This window comes from Dendrobates tinctorius, unplaced genomic scaffold (genome assembly GCF_039654945.1).
Source record: "Dendrobates tinctorius isolate UK_male_01 unplaced genomic scaffold, ASM3965494v1 ptg000007l, whole genome shotgun sequence".
Taxonomy (NCBI): Eukaryota; Metazoa; Chordata; class Amphibia; order Anura; family Dendrobatidae; genus Dendrobates; species Dendrobates tinctorius.
In genome coordinates this window covers 39,393,045-39,408,313 of record NW_027361675.1, presented here as the reverse complement: position 1 = coordinate 39,408,313, position 15,269 = coordinate 39,393,045, and the positions used below count along the sequence as shown (strand labels likewise).

Genomic DNA, 15,269 nt, shown 5'->3' with positions numbered 1-15,269 from the left:
AGATCATTCACAATGTCTGATTTTTCCCTTGGATAGAGCCTGTCTGGGGGGAGAAAAAAAAATATCGCAGCATGGTTGAGTTTGATCTGATATTCAGATACCACTCAGTCATACAAGTCAATGAGTCCGTGGAAAACATCAGACCGCACTCGGATGACATCTGAGTGCAGTCCGATTTCCACAGACTGACAGAATGGAGGAGAAGGAGATTTTATCTTCTCCATCTTCTCCTCATCTGAGAGAATCATATCACACTCTGATCAGAGTGTGGTTTGGGCGATTCTATGGTAACTTACTTTACATTCACAATCCAACAACTGAGTTAATAATGGCTACAGACTATTCTTTGAAGGCAGGCACAAAAATGAGTGAATGTATATTGTATATAATAAAGCAATAGGTGAAAAATAAAACATAACCTTTAATCCGTTAATTAAAAAACTACTGACGTGTGTCACCCAATGTGAAAATAAAACGCATACAAATGCTCATCTAACAGGTGGGCCCCAAACAAAGGAACCCCACCTAGATGTAGTAAGGATATAGATGGTCACCTAATAATCTATTGCAGAGGTAGACAAAAACATCTAAAAGGTACAGCAATAGAGACATATTCCACTCATAAATGCCATAACCTAATTGCACATATATATATATACACACATCAAAAAATTGCCAAAAGGGTCTCTCAGGACCGCATAATAGACAGTCAGGTGAGATAGTAATGTATAAAAGGAACAATCTCACCAGATAAAGTAATGGGTCGGGAGTCCCAGAAAGTCCTCTGTTCAGTCCAACCGGAGGATAGATTAGGGGGGAGACAATGCCCTGCCACATCCCTAAGGGGCTAACAATCAGCTAATCCCCAGACTCCCGCCCTAACAAGGGCAGTCCACAACTAACCCTAAACTTGTAAAGTGCCATAGTGCTATTAACGAGAGGAAACCTTCCACTCCCTATGCTGTCCGCAGGCAGTGGAGGGAAAAGGGCATATTTATAGATAATCTCATGTGAGATCGCACATAGTTGATAACACCTGTTGCCGCACTTAATTACCTCATATGTCACAAGTGCTTTTCCACATACACAGACCACTTGTTACCGGCCTCCCCAACAAACGCCATTAACCACGCCACTTCCGGTCGTGGAACACACGCCAGAGGGAAAACATCAGAGGCGTAACTCCGCCTCCAACACCGCCGGTGCACCCTCATGCAGCGGCTGACTTCCGGTCCGCAGGGAATACCAGGAGGCTGTTGCACCATGCGCTTCCACCATGTACTTCTATCAGAGGCTTAGCTCTGCCTCCCACAACGCCGGCGCACAATGTGCACCCTGGAAACGTGGCCGACTTCCGGTCCGCGGGGAATACCAGGGGGTGGGCGCAACGTGCTGAACAGTACTGCCCCACCTTCAGCGGTGGAAATTACAGTGTGCACGCCGTACACACTTCCGGTCCGCAGAGAAAAACCACTTCACTTCCGGTGACATCAATCCGATGTATGAAGCGGTCAAATACAGTCCTCATCCGGTCCAAGTGACCATAAAGTACAGCAATCACAGGGGTATAATTCCGCCCTAACGCATTATAATTGCGCCGCTTTCTAGACAACATTAATCGGGCGGTAGAAATTTTTATATGAGGCGCATCACAACGCTAATTAGATGCTGCTTGACAGATGACCGCAAACAATCCCTCCATATGATACAAACACAATCACTTGGGGGAATGCCAATTATTCTTACACACCACTTCTGGTATGAAAGGGTGCTCTTTGATTAAGACATATTGAGACATACTTTAAGAGGCGACAAAAATAGATTCTTACATATATATACACAAATCCTGACATGAGGTGACAAAGAAAGAGATTATAGCATGATAGTTAGTAAAATACTGTGGGTGATGAGATCAGAGAAGAATTCAACTAAAACATCCAAAATTAATCTGATCGTTCATACATCGGATTGATGTCACCGGAAGTGAAGTGGTTTTTCTCTGCGGACCGGAAGTGTGTAGGCCTGCACACTGTAATTGCCACCGCTGGTATTCCCCGCGGACCGGAAGTCGGCCGCGTTTCCAGGGTGCACATTGTGCGCCGGCGTTGTGGGAGGCGGAGTTAAGCCTCTGATAGAAGTACATGATGGAAGCGCACGGTGCGCCAGCCTCCTGGTATTCCCTGCGGACCGGAAGTCAGCCGCTGCATGAGGGTGCACCGGCGGTGTTGGAGGCAGAGTTACGCCTCTGATGTTTTCCCTCTGGCGTGCGTTTCACGACCGGAAGTGGCATGATTAATGGCGTTTGTTGGGGAGGCCGGTAACAAGTGGTCTGTGTATGTGGAAAAGCACTTGTGACATATGAGGTAATTAAGTGCGGCGACAGGTGTTATCAACTATGTGCGATCTCACATGAGATTATCTATAAATATGCCCTTTTCCCTCCACTGCCTGCCTACAGCATAGGGAGTGGAAGGAATTGTTTCCTCTCGTTAATAGCACTATGGCACTTTACAAGTTTAGGGTTAGTTATGGACTGCCCTTGTTAGGGCGGGAGTCTGGGGATTAGCTGATTGTTAGCCCCTTAGGGATGTGGCAGGGCATTGTCTCCCCCTAATCTATCCTCCAGTTGGACTGAACAGAAGACTTTCTGGGACTCCCGACCCATTACTTTATCTGGTGAGATTGTTCCTTTTATACATTACTATCTCACCTGACTGTCTATTATGCGGTCCTGAGAGACCCTTTTGGCAATTTTTTGATGTGTATATATATGTGCAATTAGGTTATGGCATTTATGAGTGGAATAGGTCTCTATTGCTGTACCTTTTTAGATGTTTTTTTCTATGTATTAGATTATTAGGTGACCATCTATATCCTTACTACATCTAGGTGGGGTTCCTTTTTCCTTTGTTTGGGGCCCACCTGTTAGATGAGCATTTGTATGCGTTTTATTTTCTCATTGGGTGACACACGTCAGTAGTTTTTTAATTAACGGATTAAAGGTTATGTTCTATTTTTCACCTATTGCTTTATTATATATATATATATATATATATATATATATATATATATATATATTCTATTATTTGGGTGAGATTCAATTTATGCCAATTTTCAACAGAAATTGTCTTATGCTTTATTGAATTGAATGTATATTGTACATTAAACTATTCTCAATAGATTTCAACACAGTTTGATTTTTCAACAATACAAATTAAATACAAAATACAGTGTTATTACTTGGTAACTTATGTTACACAAAAAGGAAAGGCAATTGTCCATATCATGAGACTGCCAAATTTTCTGTTCTGGTAAACAGGGGAGAAGCACTATTTTTATGGTATTAAAACACCATAGTCCAAGCAACTTTATCAAATTTATTTTAACCTCTCAAGTTAAATGCAACAGTTTTTATTACAATAAATGTAGGTAACTTGCATTACAACACAATATAGTAATTTACGTTACAAAACAAAGATGTAAATACTTATGTCCCCAAAAAAAATTGAGAAAAGTATTCAAGGTGTGATACCTTTATTGGCTAACCAGAGAAATTATATTTGCAAGCAAGCTTTCAGGGCTCAAAAGGCCCCTTCATCAGGCTAATTACAAGTGAAATCCAGCCTGATGAAGGGGCCTTTTGAGCCCTGAAAGCTTGCTTGCAAATATAATTTCTCTGGTTAGCCAATAAAGGTATCACACCTTGAATACTTTTCTCAAATTTTTTTGGGTGACACAAGTATTTACATCTATTTTTCTGGCTAACACGGTACCACAATTTTATTTTGCATTGTACATCGGTACAAAACAAAAAATGTGTTCATCTTTGTCAGTGTTCATATTTGAGAAGGCAAACTGACTTTATTTAGACAAAACATAGGCTGCATGTGAATACATTGGTGTGAACTACATATGTAGACTAAAATTTAGTGTAAAAATGTAATCAATCAATATTCATACTTCAGTTGTCAACATTTTTGCAGAGTGGAAATTTTGATTACAAAATACGACCGTTGATCAATTACATAATGTAGACAAAATTTTAATCTAGGCCTACATATGTGGTCCAGTCCAATGAATTCAGACACAGCTAATGAAGAACTTCAACAAGGATGTAAATTCGTGCTCACTGCTCATTTCACTTCCTGGCTAATCAAAAAATTCCCAAATATCACTAGAACCCATTTTCAGGGGAGGATCAACCTTTCTTAAAATTTGACAGACATCATAATAAATTTCATCATCTTTAGATGGCCATTTCCAGGTATTTTTGTTGAGGAGAGCCTTAAGATCAAATACTTAATTAATCTCAAGACATAAGAGATTGAGAGGAACTACCCAAAAAGTGTATTATCTCACCTTACATGAGCTTTTTCAGATCAAAGTGTGACACTAAAGATGGCTGCCATTTCCTGTTTTTCACCACACACCTTGTGCTCATGTATCTGGAATTTCCTGTTTTCACACACCATGTTCTCCATGGATCCACCCACGATGATGCACACTCTGATGACCTCATGGATCCGCCCACGGACTAGGTCACTGCCCTACCCACTAACCAATGGAATACATCCGAACACTCCCATTTTAGAGTTAACCGAGCCCCCTCACAGGGGATATATGAACCTATGTTTGAATCAATAAAGCTCTCTCTCTCGGAGCTGTGCCATAGATTGATCATAGAGGTTACATCCGACTGTGTGGTGTGATTCTTTTAGTCCGCACTGATCAATACCCTTTGGGCCAGGAGCAGGCAACTAGTAAACATTTCTTATTGTTCAACCTGACATTTTTATTCTTGCCATAGAGTTCCATGGTTTTCACTTTCATCTCATTGCGTGCAACCTCAGTAACCACTCCACGATACTTTCTGCCATCATACATTACTTCAACCCAGTCATCAACTTTGTATTCAATATCAGGGTACTTGCAGTTATTAGCATTGTAATAAACCATGTTTTTAGTGGTTCTAAAGCCAATAAATTTGCCTGCAAAATACCCTATGGCATGAAAATTGGAAATTCCTTCAACAGGCTTTGCATTGCTTACCAACTGCTTTAAATCCAGAGCCAAATTTCTGTAACCAATCTCAGTATTGCTTATGTCTAGGACCTCTACATTCTTCAGCTCGTTTGCAGCTCTGAAATTGAATGGCAGGTAACTTACATTGAAAAGCTGAAGTAACTTACGTTACAAAGCTGATGGTAACTTAAGTTATAGTAAGTTTACCTCATACAGAAACTGTGAAACTTTTAGCAGCAACATGAAACTTAGTGAATAGTTAATACATTATGCAATATAAGAATTCTGCAAGTTACAGCTTAATTTATGCTTAGTTCTCAATCCTACAAAAACTTTTTATCTTTTTGGTAACTTATGTTACTGAGAAAATGTCAACAATGGATATGTGCAAAATTTCTGGTAAACAATAATCTTACAGAACCAAAGATATTATAGTATTTCGGTTTCCTAACAGTACTTCTTTTATATTTACTGAACTGAAGTTATACATGTTGCTAGTTAATCCACTTACCAATATAGCCTGTTACTGTATGATTCCAGTAAGAACAGTAGGTGTTCACATGCAACCCTCTGACATCTTGGAAATATATGGCATTTGAAAGAAACAGTGTTGCCACCTTATGCCATGTGTAATGAAGTAACAACTTACAAAATTTTTTAACTATTTCCAAAATATTTGAAAATTTTGAAAATATTCCTTCTCGGTATGGAATCGCCCGTTTGCATAATCGGCCCGATTCTCTAGCTTGTGTGACTCTATCCTTAGGAAACGTTTTTTCAAAGTGAAGACATGTCTATCCTATAACACGCACGGCATGTTGACAGATAAAGGTCTTTGATCTACACCTGAAAAATATATCCGACTAAAGGTTCACCCAGGGCATCCATTAAACATGAACTTGAGCGAGACATCAGGGAGATTGACCCTGCTACTAACAAGTCAATCAAATATCTTGGGGTTCATGCATGCAGCAGTATTATTGATCTGATCAAGCTCCAAGTTGTGTGCATAATATGGCATCATTAGATTTCTATGTACCATTCTGTACTTGCAGTATGAAATTTGAGAACTAGGGGTTTTTTTTATCACATGGAAGGTATATATAAGAGAAGGTATATTATGGATTCTAGAGCAAAACACCACCTTAAAGATACTCTAACTCCAGGTTTTTGATGTCCCATCTCAAAATAGCAAAATAATGTAGGGTCATATATCCTGATTCCAGTGCTGGATCACTTATTGAGCTGCTTGCTAGACTTTTGATAAATTCACAGCTTTATCAACAGATTACCTCTGAAGGGCTAATAAACCTGCTGCCACGTAGTCAATATTTATGAGCTTTGTATAGCTCTGTCCCCACTACTGATTTGTAGCTTTCTGCCTATGCACAGTGTCCCCATAAATCTGTAGAGTCAATGTTGTTTTCAGGGTTGTAAAGAGCTTATCAAAACTACATACAGCTGGAATCAGCATCTCTGTCCCTATATTTTGCTTGTCTCAGATAACAGATTCTCTTTAATATGGTTCCCTACAGAAGCACCGTACGGGATAGATAGCTCTTTACTCCAGTTTTCTGACTTTTTTTACGTTGTAGTACTCTTTTGTGCTAATTGAAATGAATACCACATTTTTGGTGGGACTACTTGAATGTGTACTGTAAGTAGTCTTCACTTTAGGTCAGAATATTTATTACTTACCCAAACAGGGCTTTAAGACTTCACTTACCTGGCTCCTCTGTTTTAACATTAGTCTTGTACACATGTGACTACCCAACCATGGGAAAATAAGAAAATATGGATACAGGCTTACAGTGCTTCTAGTAAATGAAAATTGGATCACTGTAGTATTCTATGGCAATCTAAGTTTGTTTTACAGGATCCATGGGTACTGAGAATCATAAAATGTGGCTCCATCTCAAACAAGCCTTAGGCCTAATACACATATGCAGAAATGTGTGCATGAAGCCTGTATGGGAATTGACAGTCCCTGAATGGCTCCTTTACTGTAGCTCCGCCACGCAATGATATTCTTCACTAGAGACCTCACTATATATGGAGTCTGAAGAACCATACCTTTTTTATTTTTTATGGGAATTACACAGAATGTGACAGGAAAACTGAAAAATACCTCTGAATAAAATGGTAGGCCCTATGCACTTCTAGGAGAGCCCGTGCGCACTTCTAACAGAGCCCATGCGCACTTCTAACAGAGCCCGTGCGCACTTCTAACAGAGCCCGTGCGCACTTCTAACAGAGCCCGTGCGCACTTCTAACAGAGCCCGTGCGCACTTCTAACAGAGCCCGTGCGCACTTCTAACAGAGCCCGTGCGCACTTCTAACAGAGCCCGTGCGCACTTCTAACAGAGCCCGTGCGCACTTCTAACAGAGCCCGTGCGCACTTCTAACAGAGCCCGTGCGCACTTCTAACAGAGCCCGTGCGCACTTCTAGGACAGCCCGTGCGCCCTTCTAGGAGAGCCCGTGTGCACTTCTAAGTCCGGAATCACACTTGCGTATGGCATCTGACGCGAGAGATAGGATAAAAAAACATTACACTTGATGATGACCTAGCTTGGGTTAATTATTCACCCAGAAGGGCAACACAAGAGACAATGGTGTGCACCTGCATTGCACGTAACAAAAGTTTTCTTCTGAAGCTTAGTGAATGCGGTGACGCCATAAACGCTTATAGAGATAGCATGTACAGCTGTACTCGCTCTCGCTGAGAGCTGCCTTTGTATACCAGCACCAGATCCCAGCAAGTAAAAGGACGGCTCTGTGCATACAAATAAATATCAGCAGCACAATGGAAAATGGGCGCATCTTCTGCATATCTAAAATATAAAGTAAGGAAAATAATATGAAGATATGGCTAACATTAACTTCTCGACCAAATGTTACATTAGTTCTAGGCCTAGCTGCATAGCCTTGTGGTACTACATATTATAACCTCAGTCCAGGGACAGTCAGAAGAGAGAAGAATTTTCTATAAAAGGCTGCTATCCATTTATGTACGGTATGTTTATTTCCAACCAAATTCTTCTAACAAGCATATGTGTCTGTCTATTGAAAAAAAGTAAAACACAGAGGCAGCACTTCAATTAAATGAAAAAAAAAAAAAAAAAGCGTCACCCATATGTGCGGTATGGGGGACACGCGCCCTGTATCTGTCTGTCCATCTGTGTACCTATTACAGTCAGTACCACTTTTATTCGCTATGATGAGACTTCACGTACATCCATGCAGGGCACTCTATTGTCCATTAAAAAACTAAATGAATTAAGGCACTTAAAAAAAAAAAAAAGCTTGATCTAAAAGGAGCATAACAAATAGAAGATATTCCAGACCATTCTTGATTAAAATATTTCAAAAACTTTTATTCCGTATCATAAAAATTGCCACTCACAATAAATCCAAGCATGATGTTGTTCCTACACTTTTCAGACTAAAAGAGTCCTTAATCATGGATGATTACAGACTTTATTTTAGTGTAGGAAATCTGGAAAATTGTCTATTTGTTATGCAGTCTTTGGCCACAAGGGGCAGGAGTGGCGTTGAGAATAAGGCCGGGGTCACGCTTGTGAGTGTGATGCGAGAGACTCATGCGAGTTTCTCATCACACTCGAAAGTGTGAACCCGGCTTACTTGAAAGCCTCAAGTAAGGTGAGCTGGACTATACCTGTTTGCAGTTAGGCTAGTTTCACACTAGCGCTTTTGAGCGCAGTGACGGCCTGCGCACGGCCGCCGCTAAGCCCCGTCCCCTGCCGCGCCTCCGCCAGTAGCTCCGCCTACCGGCGCATGACGCTGCATGCGTCCCCTATCTTTATCACTGGGGGCGCAGGCCGTGCGCAGTATGCATTTGGCGGCGCAAGTGCCTTTTTGACGGTGCGCCAGCGCAACCAAACTGCAGCAGGTTGCGTTTGGCGCAGGTCGGCGCACCGTCAAAAGGACGCATGCGTCGCCAAACGCATACTGCGCACGGCCTGCACCCCCAGTGATAAAGATAGGGGACGCATGCAGCGTCATGCGCCGGTAGGCGGAGCTACCGGCGGAGGCGCGGCAGGGGCGGGGCTTAGCGGCGGCCGTGCGCAGGCCGTCGCTACGCTCAAAAGCGCTAGTGTGAAACTAGCCTTACCTAATAAGAGCCCCACCAGCTCATGTCTTAAAGGTGTCCCCAGTCGCACTACAAGCAACTTTCTAAATCATTTCCATTGACGCCAAGGTCTCATGTGCCCCTGCCAATGCTGTGTACAGCACTGGTGATGTGGCACGGGGAGTGGAAAAAAAAGTCCGAGGATGATTGGTAGGGCATTTGTGACAGCATGAGAGGTACATTGGGGAATGTGACAAAGGATTTTTTGTAAAAGGAAAACATATAAGTGCTAATGGTTGATTTACTGAAACTACATAAGTAGTAGTGGACACTGCGTCCGCATATGCCACTGAGGCACGGCGCACTTAACCCTATATGTGCACAGGTCTGACAACCCTTGCCCTACTTTTTCATGACACGAAATATTTAATGATCTAGTGATCTTCAACCAAGATTATTGGTCCACCTGACCTAATAACCTTACTTTATTCTGTAACTGATGAAGGTCTGATGTAAGACCGAAACGTTTTGCTTACTACTAGTGTGGACAACATTAAAATATCTGATCACTTAATTTGAGTGCCGAGTCTCTTAATATTTGAAGCATCTTAATGACTTGCCTCTGTGGCAGAGGTACCTTGGATTTACTTCACCTGTAGCACTGATTCAGTACAAAGGCCAGTTTCACATTTCCATCAAACATGGACCACACTTGCAATACCCTGACTGACCACCAGGTTTCCTGGCTTGAGCTATCTTGATCTGAGATATAGTCACTTATCTCAGGTCAGGACACCCAGTGGTTGGGCTGCGTATTGCAATGTGAGAGCGATCTAGATTTTACAGACCCCCCCTGAAACTGGCCTTTGTGTCAATCCTGTGTATGACCTGGCCACTGCATGCATAGCTATGTCCCTACTCCATAGTACGTATATACTTGTGGGCAAATACAAAAATGAATATAGTGTTTAACATCATGTATTTATAGAGACAAACAGTATTGTGAAAAATTTTACTTGTGGAAAAAATGCAGTAAAGTAGCAATATTTTAAAAAACACAAGTGATAATAGCTTATGTTTATCAATTAATAAATGCAAAGAGAAAAGAACGAGAAATGGAAATCGAATCAATATTTAATGCGACTTCCCTTTGCCTTCAAAACAGCATCAGCGTATCTATTCTTCTAAGTACACTTGTGCAGAGTTTTAGAAGGAATTAGGAATGGAGGTTGTTCCAAACATTTTGGACAACCAACCACAGATCTGTGAATGTAGGCTTGCAAAAATAATTTTATCCCTTCATGTCATCGCAGACAGACCTGATGATGTTGCTTGGTGTGTTGTCCTGCTGCAAAATACATTTCGAGCAAATCAGACACCTGATGTTATTACTGCCTGTATTTCTCAGCTTGAGAAAACTATAATTTCTGAAAAAATCCCCAACTCCCTTGGCTGAAATGCAGTCCCAAACTTGCACAGAACCTGGATCATGCGTCAATGTTGGCTGCAGACACACATTATTGTACCGCTTACCAGCTGTCAGTGAATAAACTGCCTACTGTTACAGCCAAATATCAGTTTGGAGCACTTGCTGCTATTTTTGTGTACCCCAGATCCAAAGCTCTTGTGCATAGTTGAGTTGCTGGGCCTTGTTTGAGTCACACTTATGATTCTCGGACTGTGATTCTCCTATGAAGACCACTTCTATCCTAACTTCTATACACAGTAGATGGGTGTTGTTTGGTCCCACTGGTTCCCGTCAGTTCTGAGCTGATGGCACTGCTGGACATTTTCTAATTTTCGTAAGGAAGCAAGAATGATATAATGATATGCATGCCTTTCATTTGCTACAATAAGTTTTATTTGCCCAATCACTGCATTTATGGTCCACAACATTGTCCTAATCTTGGTGCTTCTTTACAAAAACGCCACTCTGCTTTTAATCTTTGCCTGGGAAAGACCTTGCTGATGCAGTGTAACTGCCTTGTATCTTGTTGCTGTGCTCAGCCTTCCTATTGTATATGACTTGTGAAATGAAACAGTATTTCGCATTTGTAGGAGAGTTTGGATGTTCCTTACCCAGTTTTAGGAAGCAGTATAGCTACCTGCCTTATGTCTTATGCTGTGCTTAGTCTTGCTATGGTGTAAGACTAGTGACAAAAACTGTCTTCCACAACCTCACCTTGATAGCAGAGTTTCGCTAATGACCATAACCACCTGTTTGATATAATTGGCTACTCACATACACCTGACTATAATCCTACAAAGTCCCTGATATTATGCAATTGTACTTAAAAGAACTGATGCTGTTTTGAAGGCAGAGGGTGGTCACAACAAACATTAATTTGATTTACATTTCTCTTTTGTTCATTGATAATAGTTCATTTTTAACACTTCTATCTATTAAAGAACCACTCCCATGAATGTTTTTTTCACTAAATGTGTGTATAGTGTGTACTCTCAGTGTATAAATATACTCAGGTTTTTTTCTGGGATCCAGGGCCGCTCTGCTCCTCTTCTCAATGACGTTACCACTCTTCAGACTATCTAGCTCATTCTATGTTCTATGCGTGAGTTGGAAGTGTCGTTTACACTAAGTCTATGGAGACTCGTTCTGAAGCTTCATAGGCTTATGTTGTAAAAGCCACTTGTGTGTAACGCGGGGTGCAGTGTGACCTGGCCCAGTCTGCAGGAGGGTGATATCACTGAGAAGAGGACCAGGAGGGCTTGGGATCCTGGAGGAGATGGCAGGTGAGGATATTAATAGATTCACAATACACCCCATACACATATTCAGTGTCGGACTGGGGTGCCAAGGGCCCACCAATAACCAACTCCAGAACCCCACTTTTCAGCTACATGCAAGCGTGACATTATCCCCAATCACAAATTTATATAACAATGAACTGGGCAGATTGTTAAATAAACAAGATGCCGCCTTTTTCTGTACATAGTGATTGAAGTAATATATAACTACGTTGTGCAAAGTACTGCTCATGTAAGAGAGTGGTGGTCCACTCTTGCACTGGAGCCCACCAGAGGATTCCCCTGTTCTCCTGTGGACCAGTCCAAACCTGCACACATTTCCTTTAAAAATAAATATTCATAGGCTGGCTTCTTTAAAGCATCTTGTGTTAAATTTTTTTTTTATCCCTAACCTGCCTAAAACTTTTGCACAGCACTGTATATTGCACTGAAATACATAGCGCATTATGAATTATGCTAAAATAGTAACTTTATAACAAGTACTGTTAAACAAAAATCAGCTTTAGGAACAGGCTAAGAAAATTAAGCCTAATATAGCTCAAAACAAAACAATTGAGCAGTGACCTTTGCCATGTGGGGCCATAGCCTGAAGTTATGTCACTCATATACCGAATTTTGCTGCCCTAAAATAGTCAAGGTTCTTTTAAATGAGCAGAAGTGGAATATTTTGCCTGCTACCAGTCACCCTTTCACTGACCTTCAGAGAAACTAGAAAGTGACAATCCTTGCCAGATCAATACATAACAATATTACACATTTATAGTATCCAAGCTGCAGCAGAAGAACAATGGCCCCCTGGAGACTCGGTCTTTTAAATACAGGGACGGGAGGGGAATCATTCATTGATCCTGGTTCAGAGTGCTATGATCTATAGAGCAACATGTCAGGAAAGACTTCTGCTTTGATCATGAATTATGATGAGAGGTGACCGAGGACTTTCTTCCACTATGCTGATCATTTCTATTCCAGCCATTTACATACATTTTATTTTCCCTGAAAATGGGGCCAGGAGTTGGTTCTGCATGCAGCTTTTCATCTCTGCAGTCTGCGGCTGCAGAAACCTTTCGCTTTCCCGTGTCCTCACTGCGATACTTCATGTCATCCGCATTCTAGGACACAATGCTTTCTTCCATAAACCTCCATTGTCTTCCTAATGGATACTACTTCTCCTACCTGTGAGTCAGCATCTCCCCAGCATGTGAATCACCGGCTTTGTACACAGAACTTTCATCCAATAAAGACATCGGATAGCGCACGAACTAGAAAAAAAGCCCAGAACGTATACAAAACGGACATCATAGGGACATAGACACAAGTAATAAATACATGGGCTCTGGCGACATGAAATCACCAGGTAAATGCTATTTACAGCTCAGATAAAGCTAAATTCTCTAATTATTTGGGATATTTAATACACCACTCAGAGCCATCTGATCATGTATACACCTGGTATGCAAAGATATAGATGCAAAGGGCTGACTGATGAGTCTGACAGCAGTGATATCGATTAAAGCTATATAAAGTCACTTATGTGATTTAAAGGGAACCTGTCACATTGTGGATGCAGTCCAATCTGTAGACTGTACAGAATATAGAGGACGCTCATCAGAATGAGAGATAGGGTTTTTGGGAGAAGAGTCAGTATAACTTGTCTTTTATTCATTGAAATATTTGGTGTTTTTTTGTAAGAGTCCAGTGGGCAGTCCTCAGGAAGGATAACCAATCACTGAATAGGACCGCCCACTGGACTCAGACAAAAGTATTTCAATAAATAAAATGCAAGTTTTACTGAAATTTTTTCCCCAGAAAATCTATATATCATTCTGATCCGCTCCTCCTCCTCTAGATCATCCTGCGAGTGGATCAATATTATTTTTCACGTGACAGGATCCCTTTAAAATACAAACAACACTGTTTTATGATCTTCATTGAATATTCATTCGAAGTAGAAACCAGCTTCCAGCCATTGGGGCATGTGCATAGCAACCCCTGGAGCGGCCCAGGCACATGTGACGGATGGCTGAATGGGGCATGCATGCAGATGGCAGGCTTCTGCACTCCATGCCGCACCAGATGACAGCACTGCAGAGGGGACTGGAGGTAATAAAATGCCACATTAATTATCCACTACATCACAAGGCGGGGGGAACATAATGGCCGATCCGGAGAACCAGACCTGATCATACTGGCCACACAGATCCGCACAGGAACCTGGGCCAACCATGCTGGGGGCTTGGCACAGCCCAGAGGGCACAATCTGGGAGGTTACATTTGCCCAGTTTGCTGCTGAGGGTATTTTTCTGTATAAACCCCACTCACTGGCAGAACATGGAGTAAAGTGTATGTGCAGGCGGGCACATCCCATTAGGGGACCCAGGTGAGCCAGTCACACTGTAGACAGGTAACACTGGCTGTGTGCACATGTGGAGACAGGGTGGCCATCAGCTCCGCTACAGGGGGGTGCCGGGCTCATCCCCAAGCATGGGCCAGCTGCAGACCCCAAACACAAGCTCCGATGCCATGTCAGACCCCAATGTGAACGGGAGACACAAGGACACCAGATTCTCTCCAGCACCGCGGACAGCTCCACACATTGCGCCGGGAACTGGGAGGTTAATGTTTTCTACTGGAGAACGAGACAAGGCTGCACATGCCCTCCGGCAGCGCAAGGGTTCCCCGCACCGCAGCGCCCGCCAGGGAATGAGCGCCGCTACGCTTAGCACATTGCGCTGGTTAAAGGCGACGCCGCTGTCATGGAAATCCGGCTGTGCAGTTCTATCTCCCTCCAGGGGCGTGAAGGGGTTAACCCCGCTCTTACCTGGAGCCGTCACCTCAGCCCCGCTCCAGCCGCACCTGCTGCCTCTGTGTGCGTCCTCAGCAATCTAAGCCGAGTCTCCGCCCACCCCGGAGTAAGAGGCTGGCAAGTGGGCGTGGCCTAACCAGCCTTGACTGCGGCTCCGCGGGGTCCTACAGATGCGCTGCTTTCCTGACACAGGGCCAGCACCTGTGTGATTAATCACTGCCACTGGGGGGCGTCACACTGCCCGAATTATAAATGGTGCGGGGCAATTTACATAGAGCAAGGGATCGTCCTGTGACTCGTCATGGCACAGGCCAGTGCGGAGCTGGAGCCGCGTCACCCTCGGTGTGTGTTCACACACTGCAGCTTTGGGGCAGAGCGCTTTCTGCAGCATGGACTTGGAGTTCTGCAAGTTTCCTACAAACGTGTGCGGGTGAAGGAGGATTGTGTCAGACATGACAGATTGGTATGACGATGAATGGGGGGAGCAGTAAGGGGTCTGCCACCCTCAGACGTGAAATAAACCATTCCTACATTCATGTATGGTCCTATAAAATCCTACTCGTGGCACAGATATTACTTATGGAAAA

General features: G+C 42.7%; 1 protein-coding gene across 8 annotated transcripts in view; it reads right to left on the bottom strand.

The window, feature by feature from the left end:
• RASL10B (RAS like family 10 member B) overlaps positions 1-14,789 on the bottom strand; it is a 216,325-nt gene extending 201,536 nt beyond the window's left edge. For 3 of the 8 annotated variants that reach the window (XM_073573679.1, XM_073573688.1, XM_073573711.1), the window contains exon 1: positions 14,698-14,789. The gene's annotated coding sequence lies outside the window, so the exon portion shown is untranslated. Of the gene's footprint in view, positions 1-13,052; positions 13,139-14,697 lie in introns of all 8 variants that reach the window. The other 5 variants (XM_073573682.1, XM_073573719.1, XM_073573699.1 and 2 more) reach the window with 5 other exon arrangements.
• Positions 14,790-15,269: the final 480 nt, after the last annotated feature.